This window comes from Scyliorhinus canicula, chromosome 7 (genome assembly GCF_902713615.1).
Source record: "Scyliorhinus canicula chromosome 7, sScyCan1.1, whole genome shotgun sequence".
Lineage (NCBI taxonomy): Eukaryota > Metazoa > Chordata > Chondrichthyes > Carcharhiniformes > Scyliorhinidae > Scyliorhinus > Scyliorhinus canicula.
The window spans coordinates 10,008,610-10,021,366 of NC_052152.1; the positions used below are offsets into that span (position 1 = coordinate 10,008,610).

At 46.8% G+C, this 12,757-nt stretch overlaps 1 long non-coding RNA gene across 3 annotated transcripts in view; it reads left to right on the plus strand.

Moving 5' to 3' along the window:
* Window positions 1–12,757, plus strand: part of LOC119968730 — a 381,383-nt gene that overhangs the window by 137,010 nt on the left and 231,616 nt on the right. For all 3 annotated transcript variants that reach the window (XR_005461191.1, XR_005461192.1, XR_005461190.1), the window contains one exon: window positions 1,285–1,408. This is a non-coding gene — a long non-coding RNA (uncharacterized LOC119968730). The remainder of the gene's footprint in view (window positions 1–1,284; window positions 1,409–12,757) is intronic.

A 12,757-nucleotide genomic window follows, 5' to 3' on the forward strand; every position in this document is an offset into this window, starting at 1 on the left:
TGACAGTAAAGATTATTAATATTATTAACGTTGTGGAGCTTTTTCTCGATCATTTTCCTGAGGTATTATACAGGAGCGCCGGGAGTGAGAGAGTGGGGGGGGCGGCGGCGGTGAAGAGAAGGTTTTCCCTTCTCTTTTTCATCATTCGGCTGTTACTTTGATTGCCTGCGCTTGGCGAGAGTGACAGATTGCTGGGGAGGTTGGGTGATGTTCCAGCTCTGACTCGCCACCACCAGCTGCCCTCAGTCTGTGCTGCCTGCACGGCTGACGGAAGCAAAGCGAGTGACGAGTGTCTGATCGGGTGCGATTGAGAGGGGCGGCCCATCATGATTCCCACGCAGCCCAGATAAAGCACATTCTTTTTATCCCTCCCTCCCTCTCTCTCCCTCGCTCCTTTTTATGTGAAGTCCGGGTTACTCCGCATGACTTCCCCGCTGATGCGGTCATGTGCTCTTTTTTTTTTCTCTCTCCCCCCCCTCTCTCTCCCTCCCTCTCCGCCGTTGCCATTTTATTAACGATTCATATGGAGATTGAGGGCAGGGGTGGTGCAGTTTCTCACATAAACTTGATCCGTTCATGAATGCAGCCCTCTGTTCGCAATAACTCTGCGTTGGCTTAAGACTCTGCCAGCCAGCGACCAGACTGACAGACGAAGAAGAGAGAAAAAAAGCAGAAGGGAGGGGGGAGGGGAGGGGAGAAAAAGGCAATGAGACCTTGACACAATCCAACAGGATTGTACAAAGCTAACAGAGCCCCGTCCTTTCTATAGACTCCTGTCTCATCTTTGCACACAGCTGCTTAAAGTTTATTTATGTTCTTTCAGCTCCTTCGATCTCCTGAGCCCCCCCCCCCTCTTCAATAAGCCATATGCTCACTAACCAGAGCCAAGATAACCTCCAACAGATGTTTATTTCCTCTTCAGGGGGAAATTAGGAGATTTTTTTTTTTCAAATTTTACACAGCGAGTTGTTATGATCTGTGAGGCTCTGTTTAAAAGGGCAGTGGGAGCTGATTCCACGTTAGCTTTCCAACAGGCTATTGGATGTACTCCTGAAAAACAATCATTTGCAGGGCTATGGGTGGGGTGGGGGTCAGTGGAGAGAGCTATGACTGATTAGGTAACTCTCTCAGGCACAGCAGGTGGAAAGGCCTCACTCTGTACTGTAGGGTTCTATGATCTGCACACCCCCCCCCCCCCCCGCCTCTCCCCCACCACTGTTTTAAAGAGTTTGCGAGAAACTGAATGAATATTTTTTTTCCTCTCTCTCTCTGTTCCTGTTTCAGAACAGCCACTGGACACTTGGTACGTCATGGAGAGGATTCGGTGTTAAGACTGTACAATCTGCTTTCTGCTGGATTGGGCAGAGGCCATGGATCGGAGCAGTTTGTGAATTCTTCACCTCCTGAGGTGAGACGTATAGAGACAGATAGAGACCATGACTAAATTGAATGATTATAATCGACTTTCCTCTCCCCCTGTCCAAAGGGCTGGTTTTTCCTCAGCAGCCGATGACTTTTGACCTCGTCTGATGCCATTTTTCACTCTGTGGAGGTTTGCGCCCCTCCCTTCTTAACCCCCAGGTCCTGAGGCCAGTTAGAGCAGTCCTATCGTGTTTGACCAGTGAGGCTCCTCAGTTGAAGAATGTAAGAATTCAGAGCAAGGGCAGGTTTTCCTCAAACCTGTAAATGCTATTTAATACTTTGCTGACTTTCCCCATATCCCTTTATTGCCCTGAATATCCACAATATCAATCCTGAACATACTCAATGACCTACCATTCACAGTCCTCTGAGATGGAGGGTGTGATTATTAATCTTGCTCTCTTCCTGTCCGATGACATTTCAGTTTTGAAATCCTCATCCATGTTCAAGAATCCTGTGCACCTCCAATTCTGATCTCTTCCATGTCCCCAATTTCTGGGCGGGTTGGCTGGTACCTGGGCTCTCCAAGCTCGGAGATTCCCTCCTTAAAGCTCTCCATCACTCTAACTCTCTCTCTTCTGTTACGATGCTCCTTTAAAGGGCAGCACGGTAGCATTGTGGATAGCACAATTGCTTCACAGCTCCAGGGTCCCATGTTCGATTCCGGCTTGGGTCACTGACTGTGTGGAGTCTTCACATCCTCCCCGTGTGTGCGTGGGTTTCCTCCGGGTGCTCCGGTTTCCTCCCACAGTTCAAAGATGTGCAGGTTAGGTGGATTGGCCATGATAAATTGCCCTTAGTGTCCAAAATTGCCCTTAGTGTTGGGTGGGGTTACTGGGTTACGGGGATAGGGTGGGGTTGTGGGCTTGGGTAGGGTGCTCTTTCCAAGAGCCGGTGCAGACTCGATGGGCCGAAGGCCTCCTTCTGCACTTCAAATTCTATGATAATGATAAATCTATTTATTTGACCAAACTCTTGACCATCTTGAACTTCTTCACCCAAAGGGTTGTGAATCTATGGAATTCCTTGCCCAGTGAAGCAGTTGAGGCTCCTTCATTACATGTTTTTAAGGTAAAGAGAGATAGTTTTTTGAAGAATAAAGGGATTAAGGGTTATGGTGTTTGGGCCGGAAAGTGGAGCTGAGTCCACAAAAGATCGGCCATGATCTCATTGAATGGCGGAGCAGGCTCGAGGGGCCAGATGGCCTACTCCTGCTCCTAGTTCTTATGTTCTTATGTTCTTTACTTGGTGTTTCCTTCTGTGGCGCAGGTGTCAATTTCTTTTCCATTTACATTGTGCTTGTTCAGCACCCTGGGAGGGGGGGGGGGGGGGGGGGGGGTTGTTGCCATGTTACAGCTGCAGTATAAATGCAAGTTGCTGTGGCGAATTCCAAAGTTTCACAACACTCTGAGGACAGAAATCTCTGAGATTCCAACCTGCAGTTCTTGACTGTCCACCCAGGGAAACCTCTCAGCCTGTCGCACCCTCTCAGAAACCTCTGTGATCCATTCGATCACATCTCAGTCTTCCATCTTCTATGACATGTTATACTATTTACATTTTACACATGTTACACAGGGGCTGGTTTAGCACACTGGGCTAAATCACTGGCTTTTAAAGCAGACCAAGGCAGGCCAGCAGCACGGTTCAATTCCCGTACCAGCCTCCCCGAACAGGTGCCGGAATGTGGCGACTAGGGGCTTTTCACAGTAACTTCATTTGAAGCCTACTTTTGACAATAAGCGATTTTCATTTTTTCATTTCACTAGCTCCGCACGCCTAAGTCTCGATTGTGGGAAGCTCTACCCCCACTAAGTAATCTTCTCTGGCCAACAAGGGACTGGACTATAAATGCCAATGTTGACAGCGTTTGCCAGTTCCAATAATAAATAATAAAAGAAAAACTGTCGCCCTGGCAACATGTTTGGGGACATCTGAAAGGGAGCTCTTGTGGCATTATGCAATGGTGCAGTTAGTACGTGCAGCTTTTTCTTAGACAGAGATTTATCAGCACAAAACCTTGGCCCAATTGAGCCAGGTTGGTGCTCACGTTTTACGCAAGCCTCCTCCAAACTTACCTCATCTCATCTCGCCTTACCAACATATCCTTCTGTTCCCCTCTCCAACTTTAATTTACCTAGCTTCTCCTTAAAGGCATCTAAGCTATACTCTTCGACTATTTTGTGTGATAGCGAGTTCCACATCCCAACCACTCACTGGGTAAAGAAGATTTTTCTGAATTTCCTCTTGAGTTTACTCGACATTATCAAATATTTATGACCCCCTAGTTTCGGAGGACTCCCAGCTGCTGAAACATCTTCTCTGCCTTTTTTTGAAAATTCATTCATGGGATGTGGGCGTCGCTGGCTGGGCCAGCATTAATTGCCCATCCCTGAGGGCATTTACGAGTCAGCACGGTAGCATTGTGGATAGCACAATTGCTTCACAGCTCCAGGATCTCAGGTTCGATTCCGGCTTGGGTCACTCTCTGTGTGGAGTCTGCACATCCTTCCCGTGTGTGCGTGGGTTTCCTACGGGTGCTCTGGTTTCCTCTCACAGTCCAAAGATGTGCAGGTTAGGTGGATTGGCCATGATAAATTGCCCTTAGTGTCCAAAATTGCCCTTAGTGTTGGGTGGGGTTACTGGGCTATGGGGATAGGGTGGAGGTGTTGACCTTGGGTAGGGTGCTCCTTCCAAGAGCCGGTGCAGACTCGATGGGCTGAATGGCCTCCTTCTGCACTGTAAATTCTATGTAAATCTACGTAAACTACATTGCTGTAGGTCTGGAGTCACAGATAGGCCAGACCGGGTCAGGACGGCAGATTTCATTCTCTAAAGAACATTAGTGAACCAGATCAATTTTTATGACAATCGACAATGGTGACAAATTCCAGTTTTTTCTATTGAATTCAAATTTCACCACGTGCCATGGAGGGATTCGAACCTGCGTCCCCAGAGCATGACGCTGTGACTCTGGATGACAATCCAGCGACAATACCACCTGCCTTATTCAGGCCCTTCATCATTTTAAACACTCATCTATCAGGTCACCTCTTAGTTTCTCTTTCAGGAGAAACGTGCCCTTTCCTGTTTAACATGTTGGTTCTGTTCTGGTGCCATTCTTGTGAACCTTTTTTTGTCCCTCTTTAGTGGCTTTATATCCTTTTTTGACCCGGGCTCTTCACAGCACTCTACAAGTGTCATTTACCCCAAAGTTTGATTCCTGCTTTTCAATCCTATCCCTCTAGAAACGAACCCTCAGAATTTGTAAGCATTTCTAATGATCTTGTCAACCTGAAAATTCTTGATTTCCAAGGGATATATTACCTCCATATTCCTCTTACTAATATTCCTCATCTCACATTCATCTGTGTTGAAATTTGTTTATCCTTTACTGTATGATCAGCACAGATGATATGGGTGATTGGGGGTGAATTAATCTGCCCTTGGAGTAGGGGTCAATGGAGTTAGAACTTGATCCTGCTCTTCATCCCCAATGTTTTCACTTTCTAGCATGGTAGACAGGGTAGGAATGGAACAACAAGGCTATTCAGCCCCTTGATTCCTTTTTGCAATCCAATGAGTTCATAGTTTGTCCATACCTTAACCCCATCCATCCGTAATTTTCTCTTGCACTTTCCTTTGATGACCATAGCCCATTTGTGGTACTGCATGGTCCCTTTAAGATTCTGCTCCTCATAAGTGTGCACGTCTCTTAAAGGGACCGTTGGCTCTGCCTGGTCTGTGCTGTATCTTCCAGATTCAAGTTTGGCTCGGCAGCTTAGCGGAAGCATTGCTTGGCAACATATCGACAACATATCCTTTCACACTCGGCAAGCAAAAGATTTTAAATCATGCATTGAGATAACATTTACTGCTTTTCATGGGAGAGATTTTCACAATTCTACCACCCTTTGTGTGAAGAAGAGTTACCTAGCTTCTCCCTTAATAACCTGACTCTGGTTTTTAATGATTGACTTTCAGGGGTGGGAATTTATTTTTCTTTGTTGGCTTGGAGGGTGGTTGGGGATAATCACTGTGTGTCGCCTACTCCTTGACTCGGGGGGGCAAAGTGACAGAGGATTTGTAAGTGGACGACAGAACCTTCCAGAACCGGGAAGGAAAAATCTCTGTGGAGGAAGGTTTAAACATCTGAGTGTTCTGCATTGCTGTGCACAATACTCGCTTTTCCAGCTGCCCAGCTGGCATTTTACTGCTGTAACTAGGAACAAATCCCGTGTTCACCTCACTCCCCTCCTGAGGTAGACTAATCCGCCTCAAATACCCAGAGTCTCCGATATCACCTCCTCATGCTAGAAGCGAGAACTCTCAGAAGCAGGGGGACAAAATTGGCAAATTATCTGTCATTATTTCATGGTTGTTAGTGAGAGCTTGCTGTGCAGAAATTGCCTCCTGCGCTTCCTGTATTATAATTGTGACAACACTTCAAAAGTAAGTAAATAATCATCTTCAGTGATGTTGGGTGAGGAATAAATATTGGACAGAACACCAAGTGAGACTCCAATTCTCACCTTAAAAGAGGTGGTTGGGGGGTTATTTAACATCCCTCTTAGGGTTGGCAGATAGAGCCTCAGATGGACATAGAATTGTCCTTAGACTTACAACTCTTCTTCTGAAAGATAGCATTTTCCAACAATACTAAGTCGGTGCTGATATTGGGGGCATCGTGTGTTTAGTGCTGAGAGCGGGGCTTGAACCCACAACCTTCTGACTCAAAGCCAAGAGTGCTCCCCTTTGAGGCATGGCTACCATCTTAACCTGCCTGCGCATTAGAAGTGCCTCAGATATTATAGTGAGACCTGAGAAATGGCATGGCAAAGATGTGCGTTGTGAATGAAATAGGTAAATCTGGGAAAGATGTTGTGCAAAGTCAGTATGAGGAGATGGGCACCAAATTAAGAAACAGAACCTCTAAGGTAAAATACTCACCTGGAGTATTGTGCACAGTTTTGGTCCCCTTACTTGAGGAAATTTGTAGTGGCATTGGAGGCAGTTCAGAGGAGGTTCACCAGATTGATTCCAGAGATGAGGGATTTGACGTTTGAGGAGAATTAGAGCAGTTTAGGCCTATACTCTCTCGAGTTTAGAAGAATGAGGGGAGATCTAATTGAGGTATACAAGATGCTAAAAGTAGATGTGGAGCTGATGCTTCCTCTTGTGGGGCAATCTAAAATGAGAGGTCATAATCTTAGAATAAGAGGTAGCAAATTGAAACCAGATTTGAGGAAAAACTACTTCTCCCAAAGGGTGGTGGATCTGTGGGATTTCCTACCCCATAGAGCGGTGGATGCTGGGACAGTGAGTAAATTTAAGGAGGAGTTGGACAGATTTTTAATTGGTAATGGGTTGAAGGGTTATGGAGAATGGTCATGACGGTGAAGTTGAGGCCAGGATGGGATCAGCCATGATCGCGTTGAGGGTATTTGGCTCAGGAGGCTAAATTGGGCGGAATGGCCTATTCCTGCTCCAAGGTCATGTGGTCCAGGGAGGAGATGCTCTGTCTGATTTTGCAATCCAGCTCTAGGTCTGTAATACTGTAGGTAGCAGATGAGGAACATATCAGCCATGATAGAATGGCGGAGCAGTCTCGATGGGCTGAATGGCCGAATTCTGCTCCTATATTTTATGAATTTATATGTTAATACTCTCTGGATTATTACCTGCATCAGGTGCAATTAGCATACGGCAAATAAGATTAGTGAAATGAATGTGTGGCTCATAGATTGATGTGGCAATGGGTTTTGGTTTGTAGGGCACTGGCACCTGTACTGGGGGAGGTGGGGTAGTACCGTTGGGTCTACAGCTGAACCGTGCAGGGGCTGATGTTCTAGTGAGCCGCATAGTGAGAGAAGTTGAACTAAGTAATGAGGACAAGGGATCAACTCTTGACAAATTGAAGAGTAAAAAACACAGCAGGAGAGAAAGGTACTAATATGCAAAATGATACAATGCCATGACTGGGAGGGATAGAGAGTAGAAATCAAGAGTAAATCAGCAAATAGGGCTAAACATTATAACAATGATAAAAGGACAAAACTAAAGGCTCCGTATCTGAATGCACAAAGCATTCAAACAAAATAGACTAACTGATATTCCCTCAAAATGGAAAGGTTGGCCAAACAAATTCAGAGTTCCCTGGATGAACAAAAGCGATAGAAATTAAGATAGGGACGAAAAAATTTGCTTTTGACAGGTGTCAGGTAGAGAATACAGTTCAGAGCCAAGAGGAATACAGAAGGTTCAGAGGCAAAGAGGGAGTATGGAAAAGACTGGCAGCCAACACAAAGGGGCAGCCCAAAGTGTTCTGTAGGCATATCAATAGTAAAAGGTTGGTAAAAGGAGGAGTGGGGCTGATTAGGGAACGGAAAGAGAATTTATCCATGGAGGTAGGGGGCGAGGCTGAGGTATTAAATGAATACTTTGCATTCGTCTTTACCAAAGAGGCAGATGCTACCCAGGGCATGGTGATGGGCGAGGAAACTCTGTCCCTGGAAGAGTTCAAAATTGATGAGCTGAATAGACTGTCGCTACTTAAAGTTGAGAAGGCACCAGGACCGAATGAGATGCTGGAAATTGAATGGGCCCTGGCCATAATCTTCCAGTCTTCTGTCAACTCTGCGGCGGTGCTGGAGGACTGGAGAATTGCAAATGTTACACCTTTGTTCCAAAAAGATTGTAACGATATCTCCAGCAATTACAAACCACTTAGTTTAACTTCGGTGATGGGTAAGCTCCTAGAAACAATTAATCGGGATAGAATTAGTCGTCATGTGGAAAAAGGGGGGTTGATTAGGAACTGCCAGCATGGATTTCTAAAGAGGAAATCATGTTTAACTATCTTGCTGGAGTTTTCTTTGAAGAGGTAACAGAAAGGGTCGATGAGGGTAATGTTGTTGATGTGGTGTACATGGGTGGACAGACTAGACTCGCCTCCACCAGAGTTTAGAAAAGCAAGAGATGACTTATTCATATATTTATTCCATAAGTAGATCAATGGGAAGAGGATAACCAGGAAAGAGGAGGGTCCTAGTAGATACCATGGGGAAGATCTGTGGATGGAGCAGAGGATCCTGGTAGGGTGTTGACCGCTGACGTCACATCTGTCTTCACCCAAGAGAATGATAAGGTAGATATGGAACTCAGAGAGATTCTGTGAGGTTTTTGAGCAAATTCTATATGGAGTGACAAAGTATTGGAGGTGTTAATAGTGGACAAATCTCCAGGTCCGGATGAATTGTGTCCCAGATTGCTGTGGGAGGTGAGGGAGGAGATTGAAATGAAAAATGAAATGAAATGAAAAGGGGCTCTGACCCAAATTTTTAATTCCTCTCTGGCCATGGGGGAGGTACCAGTGGACTGGAGAACAGCTAACGTGGTCCCACTATTTAAGAAAGGCTGTAGAGGTAAGCCAGGGAACCACAGACCAGTGAGCCTCGTGTCAGTGGTAGGAAAACTATTGGAGAAAATTGTGAAGGAGAGAACCTATCTCCACTTGGAAAGGCAAGGTTGACCAGGAAAAGTCAGCATGGCTTTGTCAGAGGGAGGTCACGCCTATCAAATCTGATAGAATTTTTGAGCATGTGGCCAGGTGCGTAGATGAGGGTAGTGCAGTGATCGTTTACTTGGATTTCAGCAAAGCCTTTGACAAGGTCCCACATGGAAGAATTATAAAGAAGGCAAATGCAGATGGGATACAGGGTAACTTGATATGGTGGGTTCAAAATTGGCTTAGCTGTAGGAGACAGAGTGGATGACAGATGGAAGCCAGTGTCCAACGGCGTACCACAGGGACCTGGGTCCCCTATTGTTAATAATTTAAATAATCAACATAGATGACTATGTGGTGGGTAGGTCAGTAGGTTTGCGGGTGACATAAAGATTGGAGGGGTGGTTAACCGTGAGGTTGAGTGTCTTGGGTTACAGGAAGATATAGACAGGATGGTCAACTGAGCAGAAAATTGGCAGATGGAATTTTAGCCTAAAGGTGTGAGGTGTTACACTTTGGGCACCATCTGACAAGCAAATATTCAACGAATGGCCTGACACTGGGAAGTTCCGAGGAACAAAAGGAACTTGCTGTGCTTGTCCATAGATCTCTGAAGGCAGAAGGGCAGGTTAATAGGGTGGTGAAAAAGGCATATGGGACCCTTGCCTTTATCAATTGGGGCATAGATTACAAGAGCAGGGAGGTCATGTTGGAGTTGTACATAACTTTGGTGAGGCCACAGCTGGAGCACTGTGTGCAATTCTGGTCGCCTCATTATAGGAAGGATGTGATTGCACTGGAGGGGGTGCAGAGGCGATTCACCGGGATGTCCCCTGCGATTGAACTTTTAAGTACTGAAGAGAGGGGCTTGGGTTGTTTTCACTGGAGCAGAGGAACTGAGGGACCAACTGATCGAGGTGAACAAGATGATGAGGGGCATTGACAGGCTGGATAGGGAGCAGCTGTTCCCCTTAGTTGAAGGGTCAGTTACGAGGGGACACTTCAAGGGAGGGGCAGGAGGTTTAGGGGGCGATTTGAGGAAAAGCGTTTTTACCCAGAGGGTGGTGATGGTCTGGAATGCCCTGCCTGGGAGGGTGGTAGAGGCGGGTTGCCTCACATCCTTTACGAAATACCTGGAAGAGCACTTGGCACGTCTTAACATTCAAAGATATGAGCCAAGTGTTGGGGAATGGGATTAATAGGTAGGTCAAGGGTTTTTCACGTGTTGATGCAGACTTGATGGGCTGAAGGGCCTATTCTGCACAGTAATTTCTGTGATTCTGTTACTTGATTGAAATCTATAAGATGCTGAGAGGTATTGACAGGGTGGACGTTTTCTCTTGTGGAACAATCTAGAACTAGGGGCCACTGTTTTAAAATAAGGGATTGCCCATTTAAGATAGAAATTAAGAGACATTTTTTCTCTCAGAGCGTCGTGAGTCCTTGGAACGCTATTCCTGAAAAGGTGTCTTTAAATTTTTTTTACAGCAGCTGTAGATCGATTCTTGATGAGCAAGGGGGTGAAACTTTATTGGGGGTAAGCAGAAATGTGAAGTTCGGGGAACAATCCTACCAGCCATGATCTCATTGAATGGTGGAGCAGGCTCGAGGGGCCGAGTGGCCTAATTTATATAATTTACCTGCCTGGCTCCAGTGATGATGGAGTGGGAATTACCTGCCTTATTTCCTTGCCCATTGATAGTCAGCCCTGAGGAATAAGGGGAGGCCATTCGGCCGCGTGAGCCTGCTCCGCCATTCCGTTACATCACGGGCGATCTGTACTTTACGCTGAGGTGGAGCCTCCATCGGGTAGTGGATGTGATACTGCCCGTTTTGTGCAAGGCAAATTTCTACCTCCAGTCACATATGGCACGGTGGTACAGTGGGGTTAGCACCTCTGTGCCAGGGACTCAGGTTCAATTCCCGCCTCGGGTGACAGCCTGTGTGGGGTTTGCACCTTCTCCCTGTGTCGGCGGGGGTTCCCTCCTGGTGCTCAGGTTCTCTCCCTCAGTCCACAGATGTGCAGGTTAGGTGGATCGGTCATGATAAAAATGCCTCTTAGTCTCCAGGGATGTACAGGTTGGGTGGGATTATGGGAATAGGGCGGGGAGTGGGCCTAGGGAAGGTGCCCTCTCAGAGGGTCGGTGCAGACTTGATGGGCCGAATGGCGTCGTTCTGCAGGGATTGTAGGGATTCTATGACAGTAATCAGGATTTTGCTGGAGATGCCTGGGGGGCTTGGAGGGGTGGAAGGGGGAGGCTAGACAGGAAGGGCGGGACGAAGAGAGTGGGGAGGTGTTGCGGGGGAAGGGATCGTTGATAACTGCATCAACCATCGCTGCTTTAATCCCGTGACTGGATTATCAATAATGCATTGGAAAATTCTCAGCATTCAGTAGTTGCGAGCCAGCCGCAGGCGGCTATTGTGTAGCTGCTGAGTGCAGTCTGAGACGTCAGCTAAAAATACTTGTCTTAAACAATTCCTCTTTGGAAGGAAATCTGGGCTTGGCCACAAATGGACAGGGATACTTCTGATTTGGTTTTGTTCATATCTGAAAGTTCATGAACAAGCCCCCACCCCTCACCGGCCTTCCCCCCCCCCCACCACCCCACCACCCCGCCTTCTCCTCCTCCCCCAAACAAACCCGTGTTGACAGGGCATCTCCGCTTGTGCTTTCCCCTCACGAACATCTCGAGAAGCAGAATTAGCGAGCGCGAAAATGCAAAGCTGGCTCTTGTTACCTTTTATCGATCTGATTTTTCTGCTTGCAGTGCCATTGAATTAAGACAGCGATTGTGATGGATATCTCAGCATAGCTGCAGTCTCTCCCCCCCTCCCACCCTTGTCTCTGACACACGGGATAAAAAGCCTTTCTCAGAGCACGGTGCAGCTTCTCCGTGTGATTTTAATTAAAGGTATTTTTTTTCAATACCACCTTTTCTCTCACGCTGACCCCAATTGTCTCTTTATTGTTGAGTAAACGGCTTGTTGGTATCTCCGAAACATGCAGCCGGTGGGATTTTTGCACCTTGCTCTGGGGTTTATAAACGAGTGCATTTTGTGAGCTCATAGAACGTTACAGCGCAGTACAGGCCCTTCGACCCTCGACGATGCGCCGACCTGCGAAACCCACTCTAAAGCCCATCTACACTATTCCCTTATCATCCATATGTTTATCCAATGACCATACAACTTGCGTTTCAATAGCACCTTCAATACAGCTGAAAGAAACACACCCCAAGGCATCTCACAGAAGCGTTATTAAGCACATTGATCCACCAGATGAGAGGGCACAAAACTAAAATACCGCAGATGCTGGAAACTTGAAATAAAAACAGGAATGCTGAGCTAGTCAGGCAGAAAGAAACGGAATGAATGTATTTTATCATAGAATTTTATCATAGAATTTACAGTGCAGAAGGAGGCCATTCGGCCCATCGAGTCTGCACCGGCTCTTGGAAAGAGCACCCTACCCAAGGTCAACACCTCCACCCTATACCCATAGCCCAGCAACCCCACCCAACACTAAGGGCAATTTTGGACACTAAGGGCAATTTAGCATGGCCAATCCACCTAACCTGCACGTCTTTGGACTGTGGGAGGAAACCGGAGCACCCGGAGGAAACCCACGCACACACGGGGATGACGTGCAGACTCCGCACAGTCAGTGACCCAAGCCGGGAATCGAACCTGGGACCCTGGAGCTGTGAAGCAATTGTGCTATCCACAATGCTACCATGCTGCCCCAATGTGATTCAGGTCGGCACACGGTATGAAGACAGGTAACCAAAACAGTTGGTCACCGAGGTAGCTTTTAAGGAGACTCAC